Source organism: Hydra vulgaris, chromosome 04 (assembly GCF_038396675.1).
Source record: "Hydra vulgaris chromosome 04, alternate assembly HydraT2T_AEP".
NCBI lineage: Eukaryota > Metazoa > Cnidaria > Hydrozoa > Anthoathecata > Hydridae > Hydra > Hydra vulgaris.
The window spans coordinates 51,192,501-51,215,000 of NC_088923.1; the positions used below are offsets into that span (position 1 = coordinate 51,192,501).

General features: G+C 28.4%; 1 protein-coding gene and 1 long non-coding RNA gene across 3 annotated transcripts in view; one reads left to right on the forward strand and one right to left on the reverse strand.

Annotated features, from left to right (window-relative positions):
* LOC136079900 (uncharacterized) overlaps positions 1 to 22,500 on the reverse strand; it is a 37,717-nt gene that overhangs the window by 13,927 nt on the left and 1,290 nt on the right. Inside the window, exons 2-3 of the long non-coding RNA XR_010638317.1 lie at positions 1,858 to 1,881; positions 1,525 to 1,548 (exon numbers count right to left, since the gene is read on the reverse strand). This is a non-coding gene — a long non-coding RNA (uncharacterized LOC136079900). The remainder of the gene's footprint in view (positions 1 to 1,524; positions 1,549 to 1,857; positions 1,882 to 22,500) is intronic.
* Positions 15,542 to 22,500, forward strand: part of LOC136079899 (uncharacterized) — a 139,859-nt gene continuing 132,900 nt past the window's right edge. For both annotated transcript variants that reach the window (XM_065796577.1, XM_065796576.1), the window contains exon 1: positions 15,542 to 15,708. The gene's annotated coding sequence lies outside the window, so the exon portion shown is untranslated. The remainder of the gene's footprint in view (positions 15,709 to 22,500) is intronic.

The window sequence follows — 22,500 nt, forward strand, 5'->3', positions numbered from 1 at the left end:
GTCTGGAAGAGACGGAAGTGATGTGAAGTACGTCAATAATGACTCATTCAAGAAGCTGAAAATATTCCAAACAAAGTAGCTGGCGATTCGGAAGTAATGTTTGCTGAAGAAAGCGACAGTTCAGAAGCCGCAAGTCCTCCGAGTTCTAGGCCTAATAAAAAGTAAATCTAAAGGTAAAACAGCTACCAGTAATGAAAGACCTAAACATGAAAATCCTGAATGGGAAAATCTGCATATTAATAGAGTTCCAGAATCATCCACAAATCAAAAAGAATAAGTAAATTAGAAAGTGCATCAGCAGAAGTGATTTCATTGACGACTTGACGAGTTTCAAAGCATTTTTAGGCCAATGTTACAATTAATGGTAATTGAGACAAACAGGTGTGGCCAATGTGATAAAAATGATCAGACATTTTATGTGGCTGAAACAGAAATTAAAAATTTTGTAGGACTTCTTTTACTGTCTGTTTATAACACGAGAGAAAGTTAAATGTAATAAGTTTTTAGCACCGTCATTTTAAACCTTATTTTATACGAATTGCTTTATTTTTAATTTACACTTTCAAGATCAACGAGACAATTTGCAGATGTAAAACAAAAAAACTTTTTTTTATTTTAAGAAGTAAAGTGCTAGGTTGAAAAAATTTTCGCCAAAAATTTTTAATAAATTGAAGGGTGGGATATTTCTTTTTTATTACAAAAAATGTATTTCTTATAAAAGGAAAATTATTTCGTAACTAGCAGAAAGCATCCCGTAATACGGGTTATCGTCGTTCTGTTACATAATTAATTTATTGTGACTGTTTTCCACAATTTAAAGTTGTGAAACCTTAACATTTCATGTGTTTAAAGGCAAATTAATGAAACACAAAAAAAGTTACATAAATTTAACCATCAAGAACAAGCCAATAGACACTAATTATTTTACTATTTCTTCTCCACTGAACAATTTCTAAAATATGACCTTTTACTTATGAGGTATAGATATAAATGCTTCATTTATTTAACTATACTAATCATAACTTATACTTTGTTTTTCTTCCAACTCTCTTAGAATAAAAAGTAAAATAAAGCTAAAGTATTTGAAGTTTTTAAAATTCAAATTACAGTTTAAATAAACAAATTCCCATTTAAAAATTTCTAATAGCAAAGACACTAATTTCTTTCACTTTTCAATTCTGTGTCTTAACAATAAAAGCTTTTAAATGTATAGACGTTAAAATATCTACTTAACTTTTTTTAAACAAATTCACTTCACTAATGTAACTAATACCATTATTAGCTCTCTTTTGATCAAATAAAGAAAATAAATCTTAGTTAAACTTGCTTGATATAATATGAAAAAAATTTGTCTTACTAAAAACTTTAAATTTCTTCTTTTTATTATTGACCATACAATTTTAAGTACAATCTAAGTTCTTGGGCTTATTGTATGAAATTATAAAAATCTACTGTTTTACTTTAATGTCAACAAACATCATTTTAGTTACTTTATAAATAAAAAAAAATTTCTTTTAAACTTACTACTTTTCTCTTCTTTTTTGTCAACTAAGCAGAAAAATAAACAAACAATTGATAGTAAATTTTTGCTTTGGTGGTTGGTTTTAATTAGATTAAGTAGATCTTTGATCTATTTAATCTGCTCTAACAGTCTACAACCTTATTAATAAACTTTAATTTTTTTCTACAACTCAGTGTAATTTAACATAGATATATTTTTTAAGTAATTAAAAAATACTTAAGATTATAATATATAAGATTTTAAAACCCTGAAGTTTTAAACCTACTTCAAAGAAAACAAATGAATTAAAAGTATTTCTTTCCTTTTAAAAAAGTAAAAAATGCTTTTTAACTTACTTTCTTCAATAATACTGTTGTCGTCTAAACAGAAAAGCAAACGAATATATAGTCGATTCTTTCTTAAATCTACTTTAATTACTTTAATATTTAATCTTTCTGGATTGAATTAATTTACTAAAAATTTTAATCTAAACCATTTTATTATTGTAAAATTAATTTAAATCAACAAACATATATGAACTGCAATTAATAGCATTTAATTATAACAAAATGGTAAAAAACTTTCTTCTTGGTAATTCAGCGACTAAAAATAAACATATATTTGTTTGTTTATGCGACACAATGGTCGCAAAAAATGACCAACGGAGCCGTCCAGTCACGTAGATCTGGGAGATGTGAAAATAGAAGTAGATTGTAGATGATGTCATTGGGTGAGAATCATAAATGAATGTAAAGACTATTTTGTAGGAGGAAGAAAATTTTAGGACTCAGGGATTAGGTGAACAATAACTCACGCTCTAGTCATACTAAACAAATGATAAAACAATGGTCTATGAGTAAACAAGTCAATATCAATCCGTTGGTTCATTAAAGGCAACCATGGCTAAAATTATCGCACCATACAAAAACAATAAAATAAGTAGATAACAAAATATAAAGTAAAATGATAAAATATTTAAGTACGAGCAATATAAAAAGAAAAAATAGGCTAGTAAATGTGCTACTATATATGGTCTAAACTCTAGATAACAAACTGAAAACTGATAATCACCTGTATGAGATAAAAGTATATAAATGTCGTTAATGTAACAAATTCATAACATAAAGCTCATAAAGCGCTATAATACGTGGGTGTAAGAGGTAAAGCAATGTTGGTGCCATGGTAACCAATCAGAATTAAGTAGTGGATAATGGTGATCCCCCTCCTCAGGAATGCACTGCGATCACCAATGACGTTTTGGAGAGCCCGAGACCTGCACTAACGCCACTCGTCAGGGGCGTGTCCTTGCAACAGATCTCACCGCCTGCACTCTACGTCATGCTAGTCAATATTGCAATATAACAAGACTACACTACATCACACAAAACAGACTCAGATAAGTTAAAAAAGGATAAGCCAGAGATAAAAAAATACAGACATATAATCAGTAGGCAGAGAATAGTAAACAAAATAAACAGATGAGACAATAAATGCGATTTTTTACCAATAGCTTATAACCACTGAAAAACGTAACGTTTAAAAACAATATTGTTGACAAAACGACCTAACGAACGTTAGTGAACACTGTATTGTGCAAACCACAACAAACTAACTTAGCCACGTCAGATCAAGGAAACTAGATAGAAACAAAAAAGAAACAAAAAACCTTATGAGATTGTGAAATGTCTAAACTTATCTAGTGGTATAGTTCTGTACATACAAACCAAGAATACATTTGTTATAAAAATACGCTAATACGTAATTTTGTGAAAAAAATTTTTCGCGCTCTTTTGCTTCTCACAAATATGCGGTCTCATTCACACGTAATAACACAAATCTGAATAAATATACAAGGATAAGGTCAAAAAAAGATTACGAACAAAAGTATATTAAAAAGAACAAATATTTGATATACTGATTTTAGAGACTGTTGATGTCTACAGGTGTGATGGTGTAGTGCATTAGTATGTACCGTTTGGTCGTCTCGTCTGGTCTTGTTATGCTTTCGTTCACTTTCAAATCGGGTGAATAGAAAGCTAAACACACTCACTCCTTGCACTTATGGGCTAGCACATCAGAGCCAGACGTAAGACCTACAGAATGGATTTCAATTGATCAAATGCACACATTAGTCACCGTAGGCCACAAGCCATCGCTCTTAGTCAAAAGAGCTACTGCCCCGTGCTGGTGTGGAATGATGTGCTATGGAGTGAGATTTTAGATCCGAGCACATAGTTAGCAAGCGCTGATCCAACGTGCATTGTGGAGCTTCCGAATGAACGTGTGTGTGAGTGTTGGCGTAGCCATTAGGTTATTGAGCGCCGTAACCACATCCAGCGGGATAGCCTAATGTCCGTTTTGTCGTTGTAATGTACATTGGAAGAAGTCGGAGCTCACCAGCTCCGACTTCTATCTTTCTATCTGTTTCGATGTAGGCTATCTGTTTATTGTTTTAATTTTAATGCTGCTGTATTTTTCTTTTCTATCTTTTCAACTTGTGAAACAAGGCTGGTTACTAAAGTTTGTTAGTTAAAAACTACTTCGTAACATGATATGAATAAGTTACATAATTCTCATCTAAATAAAAACTTCATCGTCAAAAATTTGGGACATTCTATTAATTCGATATAAAGAATAAAAGTTAATGTGGTTAAAAACAAATTTAATAAAGGTAATAGACATGTTAAGGTATAAAAAATGTAAACGATTAAAATGATTACACAGATTAAAACATACTTGAAAGATATGATAAAATGAAATAGAACGGATTTAACAAAAACGTGCTTTTTTAAATGTCTGGAAACTCCAATCTCATAAAAACATAAAAAGCATTACTTCAATTAAACTATTCAAAAAACAGTTAAACAATATTTATTAAATTTATATAATAAAAACATTCTTTCGTATTTTTACAAACACTTTGAAAACATGGAAACAACATAATATAAACATATGTACCAACTATAAACACATTATGTATATTTAGCCTTAAATAAACATATTTAACCACGTTTGTAAAACAATTATATAACACATACACAAACAATAAAAAAACACTTTACATTTTCTAAAAACACATTGATAAAAGAACTATAAAGCGCATATTATCACATACACATATTTATCAAAAAGCATAAATGCAAACAATAAACATGTGGAAACAAAAATTTTAAAAAATAACGCGAGAAAATTTTAAAAGATTCAAAGTAAACAAAATATATATACACAAACAATACTCTATATTTTATTTTTCTTTTTTTTTATAAGAACTGTAATCCTCATAAGAAAATTTAACTTTACATTCAATAACAAGTGACATGTCATGTCAGTGTTGGCACAAAATTTTAATTTGTTTTTTTAAATTTTCTAAAAAAGAACAAAAATAAATAATAGCATCACAAAAATTTCAAAGTAGTAATAATCAATTTTATGGAAATAGCATTAGTATAACTTTTTCGTTGCATAAAAAATAAATAGGCCTTATCCATACCCCTATTTTCCTTCTAAAAAATAAAAGATAAGCTCAATAAAAACAAAATTGCTAAAAATAAATAAATCTAAAAGAAAAACACAACCAAACAAAATGTAAACAATTAAAAAAATTAAAGGAGTGATTCTTTCTACTTTATATTTAATAAAAATGTCATATATAAATTGCTAAACTATTTTCTCTACTTACTTCAATAATAATATGATCTTAACGATAATTATTTATCTTAATATGATTCTTTATGTAATATTTCTAAACTTATAAATAATAACTAAATTCCAAAGGTAAAAAGATTTAAGTCGCATTAGAGATCTTTCTCCAATGTTTTTCACCAAGCTAAACTGGTAAAAGAAACTTAAAATCTAACTTATGGGAACAACGGCAATTGAAGAATGATAGATATTGATAGAAAAAAGCTAATACAAATGTTGGCTTGAAAGAATAGGAAATATATTAAATAAATGTGTATTATTGTGTAGATTATTTGAATAATTTTGCTTTATTTTATTATCTTTTTGATGTAATAATCATAACTTTTCTTTAATAAAAGTTGAGTGTTGTTAACACATTTATCTTTTATATTCTTATAGTTTAACAAAAACAATATAAAGATAACATTTTTTTTTATAAATATAGCTTAAGAATTTTTTTTGTGTTATGCAAAGCTGTTGAAGTCAAGAAATGGATACCTTAGTATTGATAACATATAAGGCATTAGATAGGAAAAGTTATCAAGTATATATATCTAGATTGGGGCATATAAGTGTTTCTAGCAAAATAATTTGAAAAATTTGTTGTGGACTTTATTAATTTTTATTTTTTTTTAGGAGTTTAATTAATATTTAATATTTTTATCTATATAAATTTGCTAATTTGTTTACTTATAAATACAATAAATAAATATAAATAAACCAACAAAGTTGAGATACATTATTAGTTTATTGTCTGACAAAAGAAGTTATCAGACCTTACCAGCTTTTCACAGTTTAGTATACATTTATCGCAGAGTGTTAAAAATATATTTAAATTTTTAGCTTTTACAACTTCTAGTTATAAATGGTTACATTTGTCAGCTCTTGTCATCAAGAACCGCCTAGACAAATTTTAATAAAAAATAATTGTTTAATGATAAACAATTATTTGTTGATAATGGCATGTGTAAATACTCACCCATAAATGCATATATAATTATTTACACACATAAAAATATGCAAACATATTAGTTTATATACTTACACATACACACACGTATACATGTATATGTATACGTGTGTGTATGTGTAAGTATATAAACTAATATGTAAAACTAATAATAAACTAAACTTGCACAATTGTCTTATTTATTTAAATTTGATGAATTTTTTATCAATGTATTTTATAAGTCTTCTAACATTTTTAGTGCTCCCTAACACCTTATACCTACTAGACACAGGGAGTAAACTAAATCTTTTTCTGTTCCCTTGCTGACAAGTGTGTTGCAGTTAGATAAACAGATTTCATCTGGATATTGCCAATTATAAAGAACATTATTAGGGATTTCAATTTAAATGTTTTAAATATATGTTAATAAAGCTAAATATAGTAGGTTTAATCTTAAAATATTTAACGGTAAAATGATAATGTGCATCTTTCTTAAAATGTTTAAGATGCTTTAAACTGTAATCATATTGTGGCAAGACTTTAAAGTCATCTATTTATAATGAAATGATTAATTAATTTTTTCACAGCTTATTATATAATTTTTTTAGAATTTGCTGTAAAGTAAATTAAATATTCAATCACAAATTATCAAATCTCAAAACATGAAATTGTTAATGGAGTTTTGGTCCATAATAATCCAAGTAATGCATGTTTTAATAAATATATTTGTAAGTATCCTGCATTTTTTTGTAATTGTAAATTTTCATTGCGATATTTATTACATTTTAGTTCACAAAGTTATAAAAAGATCCTTAACTCAAGTCTATGAAACTATGGTTTGATGTTAATAGAATAAACTTTTTTGTCAATAATAAAAATGATTGTTATTGTAACACGATAACCATGTTGTTTGATTGTTGGGACCATTTTGTATATCAATTAAATATCTACAGTATTCTTTTATTCACGTTTAGATTTAAATATCGTATGCTGCCAAATATTTTTGATGAACTTTTTGTTATTATAAATATCAAACAAAGCATTCATTGCATAACTACCAGGTACCAAAAACCTTATTAAAACAGTCTAATTTCTCAATAGCATACCGAGGTCCAAATTTGAGGAACTCATTCCTTCGAATTGAAAGTAAAACTTTAATTTCACTTCAAACTTTCAAAGTTATTTTAAAAAAACAGTTACTTGATTATGACATATCTCAAATTCTATTTTATTTTTAATATCTTCTTTTTCAATTCTTAACTTTTCTTTTGTTTGCTTAAAGGTGAAACATACTTTTTTTTTTTTGCTTATTTATCTAAATTTGTATTTTTTTTTTTTTTTTTTATACAAATATATTTTTATGAACGTATAAATTTTTTTTTAATTTTATGTATAAAAAAATGTAAAATGTTTATTTAAAAGTATTTATATTATTTTATTAATATTGTAAAAATTTATGATAGATTTATGTTAGTGTAAACGATACAACGGGGCTAAATGATAAGACTTTTGTCTTCTGCCTGCTCCGGTCATATCTTAACTCAAAATATTTTGTAACTAACTTATTATCGAAATGACGAAATAAACTATAAAAAAAAAAATATATATATATATGCTGTTACTATGTTGTATAAGTATATATGTAATAAATTATTAAGTTGTGCTTATGTTTATTTTTATTTCATTAAAGTTAAAACGGATGCAAGCACTAAAGAAGAAAGTAACGTTGCAAATTGAAGCAGAAATTTATAACGAATCATGTTGACGAATGGATATGAATTGCAAAAAAGCACCATTGTCAAATGGTTGTTGATCAAATCATAGTATAATAATTGTTATTTGTCGCGTAAATATATATTTTGAAATTTAAGTCTGTTTTTTGAATTTATTCATTATAATTAAAATTCAATAAATCATTTGTTTAATTCATTTTATTGTCCTTAACCCTTTCGCGACTGACTTAAAAACAGCTATATGACTGCGCGTAAAATAACGATCTAGGATCATGATCAATTAAAAGAGTATAAAATAAAAATTACTAGTCAGAATTTTACAAATAAGACCTTGTTTTTTTTGTCAAAGAATTTGCTTTCATGAAATTAAAAAACTAAAAAAAAAAATTTATTATCTTAGTAACGTGATCAAAATATATCATGTTGAAATTAACAAAAATATATAGTTTCTATATGTAACCTTTAACAAATAAAGAAGAAATACATAAACATACTGTTTTTGAATTTAAATAAATGATACATTTATTTTGGTAATCAAGCAAAAAAAATCTCCACCACTATTACTGAAAAAAATATCAAGGATCTCATTCATGACAGTATACTTTTTATCTGTTTTTGTCATTTTTTAAAATTAATTTTTGAGCGATCTATAAATGCAGTTAACAAACGGTTTGAAGCATTAACTTAAGAAATTATTCACATTTCAAAAATAAGTTTAAAGTTTTCCCCAATTGCTATAGATGATTTGAAATATTTAAAATTGTTTATGCACCGCCATGCGGGTCACTCGTCAATTAGAAACAAATTTTATGAATCGCCATACGGGTCACTCGTCAAGAAAGGGTTAAACTAATGAAAAACACGCCGATTTTTAACCTAAAAATTACATTCGATTCTGCTAAAGAAAACTTTTAATAATTAAGAAGTATAAATATAAATAAAAATATAGGGACTTCATATTAGATTGCCCGAAGAAAATCCATAACTATCCCATGCGCGACCCAATTAGTTAACAAAGACAAAATTAAGATGGTACGATGTAAAACAGGCTAATCGTTGTTCTGCCAGTTCTTGTCCTCCACTGGCTAGCCGCTGGTTTGCCATCACTGGCTTTCCCAACGTCGGCAGCCATACAGGGTCCAGCGCGGCAACATATACAGGACCTGTGCGGGACCATTTATATCCTTGCTGTTTGGGTTATTGCATCAGCAATATCCTGGTTGGAAGAACAGCATGATTTAAAATTATTCTGGAACTTTTTTGCTGTTTCATATGGGAAAGGATTGGTACATGCTATTTGTGGGACCGTTAAAAGAATAGCAACGCAAAAAATAATTCAGAGAAAATTTATAATAACTGATGCTATAACTGTTCATGAAGCTGTTAATATGAAATTAATTTCAATGTCTATTTTTTTTCTATGGAAGATACTGTAAATACAATAAAAAAATTTAAAGTTGATGAGTTATTTACAAAAGCACCAGCAAAACCAGGAATACTTGCAGCGAACCTAATTAACATCATTAACAAGAAAAAAGAAATGCGACCCTATTCAAGTGCTAGTTATTTAGTGAAACAACTTACGTTGTTTCACTAAATAATTACACCAAAAAACAATGTTTATATGACAGCAATATAACATGGACGCAATTTGACACTGATATAGTATGGGCGTGATCTGAAGATTACTATGTAAGAACTATTGAAGATGGAATTATACATTTATTTAATACCTCTCTACTAAGTTTTAAATTTATTAAAAACAGCCCATTTACCTGGGCTATAATTAACCAAATGTGTCTGGTCACGTTGTGACATCACGCTGTGACGTTTACAACTAGTTAATTAAAGGTGCGCCTCTTTGAAATTTGATTAAAAAATTGTAATTTAGCTATACAACTTGTAACATTAATGTCTAAACTTTTTGTTTAATGCCAATTTAATAATTCAGTTCATCTATATGAGCTGAATAACGTTGTTGATCTAAAAACTAAAAAACAATGAGAAAATAATGGTCACATTGTGACGTTTTATATTTTCTTGCATGAATGAGAGGCTAATATGAGCCTATGAGAGTAAAAGTGGACCAAGTCCAATTTTTTTCAAATGACCCTTATGTATGTAAAACTGCTAAAAATTTGCTATATTTTTAGAGCAAAAATGGACCTAGTCCATAACACATTTATTTCTTATTCAACAGAGGGCAGCACATTTTTACTCTAACAATAAATCACCAGGTATAGAGAGTAATAGTGGACCAAGTCAATTGATAGTGCTTTAATGTAAGAAATCAAGATTCAAGACCACATAAACTACAAATTTTCTTAGAATTATTATTATTATTATATTAGAACAAGAATAACGTTTGTACAGGTAAGATGCTTTAAATGAATATCTGATTATGGTTTTATATTAATATAGTGAAGTATACAGCACTTTCACACTTTATAAAGTGACAAAACTGAAATAGTTTGGTGAGCGATAATATAAGATTTATTCAATTACTCTCAGCAGGAATATAAATATTGATTTGTTAGACAGTAGATATAATGGTCTGTCACTACCAAAGTGACAGCCTCTTTAGAAAGGTCTATTTTGTGGCTATAATAACATCTAGCTAGGGGAGCACTTGCATGCATGTTGTGTACATGTAAATTATTCTTTCTAATAATGTTCTGAATGTATGTAATATTTAAAAAATATTTATTGTAGAATAGTGTAAACATGCATTCACGAGCCGAACACATGGTGTCACTGGCATTGATAAAGTGCAAGAAGGTTCAGAGATCTCTAGCTACAGATACAACAATTGCAGATCCTAACTTAGCAGCAGATATACAGACAGAACGTTCTACATTAGCAGCTGAATCTCCGATTGTAGCCGATAATTTACCGGTTGCAGCAGTTGAATCTCCGATTGTAACAACTTAATCTCCGATTGTAACAACTGAATCTCCGATTGTAACAACTGAATCTCCAATTGTAACCGATCAACGCCCTCGAAAACGAAAACGTTGTGTAACGAACTGGAAGAAAAATGTGATCAAGCGCTTACGAAATACAGGTAGCGAATATGTAAAGCATGGCGGAACGTTACAAAAAGCTAAGAAATTAAACGAACATTATTTAATAAATCACAGTTGCAAAAACAAATGTGCTAAAAATTTGACTTTAGAGCAGACTAAAACTCTGTTTGAAAATTTCTGGAAATTGGAAGATTTTGATGCACAAAATCTGTTTCTTGCTGGCTGCGTGAAACAATCAACAGTAGAACGTAGACGACCAAGAGTAAGAAAAAACAAAATTACGAAAAATGAAAAAAAACATGCAAAGGATTTTGCACGAGTATACTCTGTGTTTGCAGATAATAAGCCCGTTACTGTTTGCAAACCATACTTCTTGGCGATATTTGACATTAGCAGCGGTCGACTAAATCGTGCGTTAGTCAACCAACGGGAGAGTGGTGGTGTGTCAGGCAAAGATGGACGAGGAAAATATGATCACAAGACACAACGCATTCATGAGGAACACATCACTCGCATTAAAGATCATATTCGCATGTTTCCCACATATGAAAGTCACTATACTAGAAGTCACAGTGCATCTCGCCGCTTTCTACCTGCTCATTTGACGGTATCCACTATGTACGACATGTATAGAGAAAAATGCATACAGGATTCAGTCGAACCCCAAAAAGAGCGGAAATTTCGGGACATTTTTAATCATGAATTTAACTTGGCGTTCCATCAGCCACTAAAAGATACGTGCAAGAAATGTGACATTTTTAAAACAGACATTGAAATAGAAAAAACTGAACACAAAAAATCTCAACTAACAGCAGCGCATGAGGTTCATTTGCGCAAAGCAGAGAAGGCGCGTCAATCCTTAAAACTAGAAAAGGAAAATGAAGACAATAAACATGCATCTTTTTGTTTTGACCTGCAAAAGGTCATGTCATTGCCTTGCCTTACAACCAATGAAGTTTATTATTGCCAGCAATTATCAGTGTATAATCTAGGCATTCATGACCTTAAAAATGACAATGCAGTGATGAATGTATGGCATGAGGGAACAGCCTCACGAGGTGCAGGTGAGATCGGTTCATGCTTATTGGCATATTGTCAAAATCTGGCAAATAGGGATATTACGTCTATTACAGAATTCAGCGACTCGTGCGGCGGCCAAAATCGAAATATAAAAATTGCACTGTTATGGATGTATTTGACGCAGACGACGAGTATTGAACTGGTGAATCATAAGTTTATGGTCTCTGGGCATTCTTATTTGCCTAACAATGCAGATTTTGGAATAATTGAGAGAGCAAAACCAAAATCCACAGAGATCTTCGTGCCAGAACAGTGGTACAAATTGAGCGAGAACTGCTCTTTGAAGTAGCGCTTCAGTGTTGCAAGATTAAGCACTGAAAATTTCAAGAGTGTGGAGCCCTTATTGAAATTAAATACAAATCGGAAAGTGAATGAGAGTGATCAGAAGGTCAACTGGCTGGATATGCAATGGTTGCAACTTAGAAAGAACGAGCCATACAAACTGTTCTTTAAATACTCTTTAGATGATGACGCATCATTCAGTTTCATTTCGCTAGCGAGACGCGGACGTCAAACGAATTTTAGTGAAGTGAGTTTGGCTCCACTCTACTGTGGAGCATCAAAACTGAGCAAAGAAAAATACTCAGATATAATGAAACTGTTAAAGTATATTCCTCCCATCTATCATAACTTCTATCAAAAGTTGGAACACAGCGGTCACAACAAGGATGTACTAGAAGATGAACTGCTCGATGACAGCGGCGATGATGATCAGAAAATTCGTGTGGTTTTTATTGTACTGTTTGTAATAATGAGGACTATTTTTGCCGATAATTAGTAAATAGTAATTGTGTTTTTTTACAACATAGTATGAATTTGTACTACTTGTCTTAATTTGAATTGCTATTGTAAACGAATAATATGAAATTTGTTCATGATTTTACACTAAAATGATTTAGCGATTTGTTGATTATGTTTAGAGAAAAAATGGACCAAGTCCATAACTATTATTATATTATTAATAATTATTCAAAAATTTATTTGTGCATTTCACATATCTTGTTGTCTAAGAAAAAAAAAGATTTAAAATGATACTAGACATCAATAATATTACATATGGCTGATTTATAATATATGCAAACACTAAGAACGCTTATTTCTAACAATATAGAAATATGGACTTGGTCCACTTTTACTCTTATGGGCTCATATATCCACCCAAATTTTTTTTCTTGTTTTTTGTAACACCTATTATAAGCTCACTAAAAAGGAAAAAAAATTTTTCTTATCTTTATTTTAATATGAAAATATTAAAGGCTTAAGACAAAAAAGACAGTTATCACTTTGTGGCGGTCGTCGAGTTACTCTATAACTATCACTAAGCATTGTGTGATGTATTATGAGTTTTGGTAAAAAAAGTTTTTATATTAAAGTTTATTATTTTAATGACACTTTTAATATTTTTTCGAATCTCATTAAATATAGAATTTTTTATTTTAGGTTATAAAAGGAAGGGGAGGGGGGAGCGACGACGCGCCCCCTTCCCCATCTACACCCTTTGAAACAAAGGGTGCGCTGCTAGTGATGTTGTAAAGAAGTAAAATATAATTTTTGATTTGAATACTAGATTTCTTTTTAATTATAAAGATAAATATTATTATAAAAAAAGAAAGTCATTTTTGATAATAGGGTGTTTGAAATCATCACCATTACATTCACGCAAAGGAAATAATGAAACTTCTATATTTGAATATGGTCTTATAGCTAATTACATAAACATTTTGTATATAAAAGTTTATATTTTTATTAAAAAAAAACTCTTTTTTAAATATAATTAATCTTTATTGCCGGTAAAGATGGTGGTTTTGTCCCTCTCTTGCCCCCGGATGTGGCCGTAATCTAAAAAACTTTATAAATTTGTAGATAACTATATCTATCTTTTGATACCAAGATATAAACTTTTGGATACGAATTGATGAATTTATAATAGTTTTTGTTAATAAAAACTTTATTTTGACCACAGTTTCTTCAACAAATCCTATTATTAAACAATCTGTACTTAAAACGTTAAAACTTTTTGTAGGGTGGTTAAATTTTGAAAACGTTTTCACTTTTGGAATAATGAAAGAAAGCTCTTTTTAATGATATATAACAACCAAGAAATTAATAAATTTAAAAATTTCATGTAACATACCTAATTTTTATATATATATATATATATATATATATATATATATATATATATATATATATATATATATATATATATATATATATATATATATACATACATACATATAATGTAATACATTAATACATTAATGTATTTTGGTCTAGTTTAGTTTACAGCAAAAGACCAAAGTCTTTTACCCAATCTTTTAAGGTAACTATTTTCAAATTTATTTGATCCAAGGCTTCAACAAGAGTTTTTTTTAAAAAATTGTTTGATTCTAAAATAAGGTAAAAGTAAAAAATTTTTATTAATAAAATAAACTTATTACTAGAATAATTAAAAATAAAATGCTTATAGTTAAAGTTTAGGTGAACTCCTATGTTTCTATAAAACGAGAATAATCAGCGAGACTGTTTTTCAAATTTTGGTATTTACGGTCGCTATTTCCGCAACATTTTTTTTGGAATTAATTCAATTTTCAAACTTAGATCAAATAAAATGTCAGTGTTTATTCATAACAGATTGATGTTCAACGTATAAAAACTTTATTCCTATTTCATTTTTAAAAATATGGAAAAATGCTAATTAAATATTCTTTGAAAACTTGCAAAGATTTAGTGGTGACCATTGGTGGTTTTACCCGATGCTGTTGCTAGTGTGGTAATGGCCCCCAAAACCTGCCGCATAGTGCGGTAGTGGTGCAGTGGTAAATCGCTCGCTTTATAAGCGAGAGGTTCCGAGTTCGATCCCCACCACGACCCTGGTAGTACCGCGCTTAACTTGTTTCTCCGCGCAGCGGTCTTGTTCGTCAAGGTTCGTGTTTCGGAGCTATAGAGTTGAAAGACGGTTATAACCACTATTAAGTAGCCTCCTCATCTGTAGTGGCCTTCTCGGCCTTGAGGAGGTGAACAACAACGACAAAAAAATTTCGCCTCCAAAATCCTACATTTTTTCCACTTGAATCTACAAAAAAAAAAAGAAGCTCCTTAAATTAACAAAAAATCTTCTGAATTTCCAATGGCTCCCCTGAAATTGCTATGTCTCCATTTCTGAAAATTCTTTTTCTCCGTTTAAAGGTGCGGGAGAGCCTAACCGCGACTCTGATTATACCATTAAAAAAAAAAAAATTGAAAAGTTCTAGTTTAATGATGGTCTTCTTGATTTGCCAAATTTTAACGATACTATTAGTTGTTGCTTTTCTTTTTTTTTAATTTATTTGCGTTTTTATTTTTTTATTGTAATAAAAAACAAAATTAGCCCATAAATCATCTCAGTTATATTTTATTGAAAGGTGTTTTTATTTGTTAAAATAGATGAAAAATGTTCCGTTCTAATGAACAATGGTTCAAACACGTTTTTCTAGCTAGAAGTCAGATAATCTCTTGATATTTGAATGGATAATATTATAAGACTTTTGAAAAAAAGTTGCAGCGAAAGTGTAACATGAGAAAACTGCCAAAAAAATTTGTCAATAAATGGGTGTGTGATTGTTTTAAAGACAAGTAACAGTTGTGATTTTAAATAAAGTTTTATCGCCTTGCGTTTTGTGTTATAATATTATCTTTTCCTATGCTTTCAAAAGAGCGTTGAACTAATTTATTTATATTAGGAGCCTTTAAATAGCTGTAAGTTTTTTAATAAACAATTTATTACTTACTTAAAATTCAATAACTCACTGAAAATGTTTTGATCACAAACTATCAGAAATTATTTTGGTAGCTTAGGTTATAGCAATACACACAAAAGCTGTTGTATACAGTATATACAACAGCAACAATGCAGTTTTCCTTAAATATTTGTTTATGTATATATATATATATATATATATATATATATATATATATATATATATATATATATATATATATATATATATATATATATATATATATATATATATATATATATATATAATGTAAACCTATAAAATTGACTCGGTGAAGTTAAAAAAAATCGATCAATAAAACTGCTAAATATACTGCTCTAAATATATGTTTGAACGCATAAGGTATAAGTTGTGTATAAAGTTTTAAACCAAACTTTGATTAAAAGAATGACCAAAATCGTATGTATAAAAATAAGCTTGTTATATAGTACTTACATATATATGTATAAATTTTCTATAAAATTTTAAATAAGTCTATAAAGTTACACTATTTTAAGTTTACCAAGACTGTATACGGTATTGTCTACAAGACTTTAATTGAGAATAAAGTCTTAAATATATAAATATATAAATAAAATTATTTTTTTACGTTAACATCATTTGTTAAGGTCAAGTCGTGAAGCTGCTTTTAATTACATTAGTTTTTGTTTTTAAGCAAGTAGTTTTCAACTCCTTTCATTTTTTTATCTTTTGTGAGTTTCTTTTACTGGTTAGTTTAGTTTAGGGTTTTCCTCTTTTCTAAAAAACTATTTTCATTTCTGATTGGAGTATTGGCCAAAATCCTTGTTTTTAGTTGCCTTCTCCTTAGATTTTTACTCTTGTTGATTTTTTTTGTTTTCAAAACTTCAGGAGACGAAAATTTTTTTAAAAATCTTCAAAATTTTAGCTGAAAAAAATGAGTCAATGCTTAGTGTCACTTTGCTTCAAAAACTTGTTTTATGATGAGCTACAGGTATTTCAGGCTCCATGTTATCAACAGTGCTATTGTCATTTTAGGCTCCACATGAATTATGTTTACTGATTTTTAGCAGCACACTCTAAAACTGATGACGTTAAATATTCATTGTCTTCAAAAATGTCGCAGAGATAATTTTAGTTGTCTTTTCATAAGACTCTGTAACCAATCAATTTTTAAAAATTTATTTTTTATCCATGATGATGGGCAAATCTAATTATTTTTTACAGCAAACTCATATGCCAGTAATCGTTTTGATTTAGATCAAAGTCCATATCTCATTTTTGATGCAAGCAGTAAATGTTTTGATAAACTTTTTTCAGCTTATGCTGTATTAAATTTGTTTATTGTCGTAGTTAGGCTTGAAAGATTCATTTGGATTGAGCTTCTTTTGATAAAAATAATTTTTTAAAGTCATTCAATTTATGCTAAACTTGAGAGCTACAGCATTCACTGGTCTAAGACATTATCTCTAATACTTCATAAGGTAAAAAAAATGGGAAAAAAAAAAAATGAAAGTGAAGTAAACAAATAAAATTAAAATTAAAAAGTTAAGAAAATAAAACAAAGAATTTAGCAAACTAAGAAAAAAAAAAGAAGAAAGAAGAAAAAGCAATAATAGAACTAAAAGATTGTTGTGAAACTTAAGAAGAATTTTGTTGATTTATTTTATAATACGCCTTAAATTTAAAGTTATGATTCTTCTTTTTATTATAATTTTTTTAGGTTCGCTTTGTTAATTTTTCATGAATTTTTCTTTTCTTACTTAATGTTTATTATTATGTATACTTATTTTATATTATTATTAATTTAATTACTGTTATTATTATTTTTATTGCTATTATTATTTTTATCGTTATTATTATTATTATTATCATTATTATTATTATATATCTATATAGTTAGTTACTTTTACTTATTAAATTATTAGTGTAAACTTTATAATTTATTATTATATATTTTCACTTATTATAACTAGAATATTTTACTTATAATCATTTATAATCTTTTATTATTTTAATGTAACTTATTTTATTCTATACTTATAAATTATAACTTGTTTTTAATATATATTTACGTTATTCTTCCCTAACTTTTTTATTAGTATTTATTTCATTATTTATTTTAATTGTTAAATGAATATTTTTTTTTTTTTATTATTTTAACAACTGAATTATATTTATATTGTTAATAGATACTATTATTATTTTTAATATTTTTGGTTATGTTGCTGTTAATATTACTGTTGGTTTCCTTATTTTACTTCATTCAATCATTTTATTTTATAAGCTATACTACTTAAATGTCTATTCACTGCAAAGATTATTTCAAGAAACATTATACAAACCATAACTACCTTTAATGTGATCATTACCTAAATCTTTTTCATAAAAAATCCTGTCGTCTAAATGATATGGACTTTAGGATATTAAAAAACTCTAAAGCATCTTGGTTCTATATTTCATGCAGAAAATATTTTTTTCCCTTTTGTTCTTAATCTGATAAAGAGCTGCGCCTGCAAACAATAAATGATTAAGTGATTCATATTAATAAACTCTCAAACAACATATTATCTTTTTCAAACACCATAGAGTGTAATATTTATGATTAACTTAATGACTTCATTTCCCATCAACTTAATAACAACAATGATAATGACGTAATCCTCGAAGAAAACCCATATTATTGTAAATATATGGGCATTGAATATTTAAACTCTGTCAACATTGACAGAAATTATTTTTCTTTTTTTCATTTAAATATTGCTTCTCTTAGTAAAATGTGGAAGAAATAAACTCACTTTCATTTCTTATTAACCATGAAATCAGTTATATTGGCATAACTGAAACTAAACTAAAAAATGACGTTCTGCGAACCATCCCATTAAATCTTACTGGTTATGTTTATGAGCACACTCCAACAAAATCTTATTTTGGAGGGACTTCATTTTTTATAACTAATACATTAATTTACAAACCTCGAAACGATCTTAATATGCTTAAACCAAGATTTTTAGAATCTGTGTTTGTGGATATCACATTTCCTAAATAATCAAACATCATATTTGGCTGCATTTATCGCCATCCTAATATGGATGTTTCAGAATTTAACAAATTATATTTAATTCCACATTTTGAATAGCTATCTTTAAAAAAATAACAAAAAACTTTTTTAGTGAGCGATTTTAATGTTGATCTTTTATTATCAAACTCAGATAAATCAGTTTGTCTAAGCTTGATAACAACGCAATGATAAGATATATAAAAAATTAGTTTTGCAGGTCACTTTGACCCATATTTTCTTAAAGATAAAGATTTCTCTGAAAATCTAGATAATTATTCAAATATCTAGATTGCCAGATATTCAGGGCAGGGTAGGTTTTTTAAATATTAGTTCTATATAGAAATTTAAACAGCTTTCTGTTCGTACTTTTAACTTTTTTAATTTTGATATCTATGGTAAAACTTTAGTTTTACCTAAGATGTTAATTTTGAAACAATTAATAAATGAGCAATTAACATCAAAAGTTCAAAAACATTTACTGGAGAGCCTATTGGCTTCTAAGAAGATCTAAAAATATCGAATACAAGTCTGTTGTAGATATTGATTTTACCTCACCCAAATAATAACAATATAACTTGAACAATAATGTGCATAAAATATATACTAGCTAAAAAACCCTAGAAAAACTGTTTCTAATTCAATAAAAGAAGAAAATGATAATTTTTTTTAAACTTGAGCCAATAAAAATTAAACGAGATATTCCTTCTATTGTCCCTAGTTTTCTAAACCTTATAAGCCAACAATTATAGTAGACAAATATCCTAAATCTTTGTTTGATCTTTATCAGAACATGAACATTTTCTTTAACTATGAAGAACTCTTAAATGTTTGTAAAAAAAAGACATAATAACTATTGAGTAAAAGAAAAATGTTAAAAGTGCAACACGACATCAGACAACAAACTACAAATCAGTTTAACTAAGCAAATTTTTTATCCCAGCAACAACGAGCAAGAAGCATTTGGTTTACGAGCAAGAAGCATTTGGTTTTAAATTCAACAACCATAGGAAAAAAAGCACTAATTTTTCAATTAGAAGTTGTGGGTTTTTAATTTTGGTACAACAACCTTTCCTTGTTGCATCGTTAGGTGCAGTTGTTAATTGTGATTGTGAAGTGTCCCTATAGTGGAAGCGATAAATTTATCAGCAATATATTAGGTTGTAAAGACTTTTGTCTCGAGAAAAATGAGGCTTATATAGCTCTCACATAGATATTGCTATTATGCTCAGTGTCAGCTATATGCTTTATCTAGTAACTACGCTGACATTTATATTTTAGACATCAAAGGACTGATATTGTAAAAGGCTATTGCCGAATTATAAAGTTGTGGAAAGAAATATAACAAAATGTTAGAATATGTTTAAAGAATGTTTTTTACATGAATAATTTGACAAGTTTTACAGCATAATTATCCTTCGATGGCTTCGTGATGACCCTTGAAATAAAATCTTTCGTCTTCTTGCTGACAGAGGTGCTTTTTATGTAACATCTTAGAATCAGGCTAGCGTGGAATATTTTATTCCCTCTCAACAACTTTACGTAAAGCCTCACTCTTCTCCATTATTTTTCCTACATTGTGCTGCTGCAATCGTAACCATTCGTAACCATTACATCCATATCTATTGCCAAAATGATTTTTTAGAAAACAGATATCTGTTTACTATTGCTAGAAACCATTGTAAAATGATCTTGTTTAGAGCCAAAGCCCAGTTTTCTCAGGTCACAAAATCTTGTATTTCATTGCAAAATTAAAGGCTTGAGAGACTTTTGGAGAACCTTTAACAGTTTTATAATAAAGCAAATTTGTTATTTTATCGTTCTTCCATGTTTCAGACTTTTTTACCTCAGTCAAAGACAAAGCTGAATTGTTTGCTAAGAACTTTTTATTATTCTCATCTCTTTATTCCACTACTCGCATTCCACCTGATATAGGCAACAAACAGTTTCAGCCATTATTTGACAATCGTTTTACTCCAGTCTCTGATTTTAAAGCTGTTGTCAATACTGTTGAAACCATTTAATAAGAGATTATCAGAGTCTTGTTTACTAGTATGCTAGAAAGCAGTTTTTTTCTTTATATTCAAAAAGTCTGGAGATTGATCTAAATTGTCTAACTACCGTTCTATTAGTCTTCTTCCTATAATAATCAAGGTTTCTAATACTTTAATTAAAAAAACGCTTGATCTCTCATCTCAAATCTAGTACCGTACTTTTTGATAATCAATATGGATTTCAATCTACTGCTGATTTGTTAACATTTATAGCTTATAGGTTTAATTGTGCAATAGATAAATATGGAGATGGTAAGGCTATTGCTCTTGACATTTTTAATGCTTTTGATAAAGAATAGCAAGTTGGTCTCCTCCATAAGCTCTCTTCTTACGATGTATAAGTTATTATTTTTACGGTTATTAAATCCTTTCTTAACAATCGTAGTATAAAATTTGACTTTGATGGACAGCACTTTTATTTCTTTCCGGCAATTTTAGGGGTTCCCCAAAGTTTTATGCTGGGCCCTATTTTTTTTAATTTACATTAACGATCTCCAAGAAAGTCACATACCTAACGTTGCGTTGTTCACTGATGATAATACCATTTATTATTGTCTTGATAAGAAGCCAACACTCTCTGATTGACTCTAGGAAATCTTTGAGTTTGAAAAAGTTCTCAAATAAGCTACAAAATATTCCTATATTTATGAATGGTAATGTACTCAATAAGTCATCAACACTTCGTCTTCAAGGATTAACTCTTATTTCCAATCGTTCTCACAAATCACACATTAAATTCACTGCAGTATTAGCATCTGCTGAGGTTACATTTTTTTATTGCCTCGCCCTTGTTTTACTCTGAATTCTATTCTTTATCTCAATAAATCTCAAATTCGTCCTTGTATAGAGTGCTGTGGTCATATTTGGAGCGAATCTAAATTTAATTCTAGTGTTACTTGTCATTTAATTAGGTTTCATTCTTTTACTGTGACGTTTCTTAGTGCTCCAAAAATTCTTATTCTTCTAGTTATTTTCTTCGGACATCGATTTTCTGGAATTCTCTATCTCTTTCTTGATTTTCTGATTCATATAATTTGCAATCTTTTTAGTCATCTGTTAGTTGATATTTTGTCTTATCAATTTTATCATTTCTCTTCCAGTACCAAGCGAGAACAAACAAGTGTTTTTAGAATCTAATTGTATTTATTTTTGGGACGACGAAAAATGGCTGTCTCAAGCCGTCTAAAAGATAGCTCCTTAAACATGCCTAATATTTATCTGAATTTAGACATCTAAAAGTGTTAACATTTTAGATGTGATAAAAAAACGTCTAAAAGTTGTGTTTGTGCCGGCTGGGTTACTTCTAATTCGGCTGGGTTACTTCTAAATTTAGTGGTTGGAAGTGAAGTTGTTTAAAAAAAAAAGAAGAATATAAAAGTAAATTTGGTACTTTTAGTACTTTATAGATAAAGAAACACCATGCCAGAAGTTTAGAAAGAACACAAACATACATATTACGGGTAAGCTAACACTGCACCCAAGGGTTAGGCAGAACACGAACCAAAATTTATAAAAAGCTATGATTGAGCTAACATAATGAGTAAAACATTTTAAACTATATTACTGACAAAAATAAACATCTTTAAAAACTTGACAAACATCAGTTAATAAGGAAAGATAAAAGAAAGTTTACTTCTTATATAAGTGTATGTCGTTTAGAAGTATATATTCCCAAAAAATG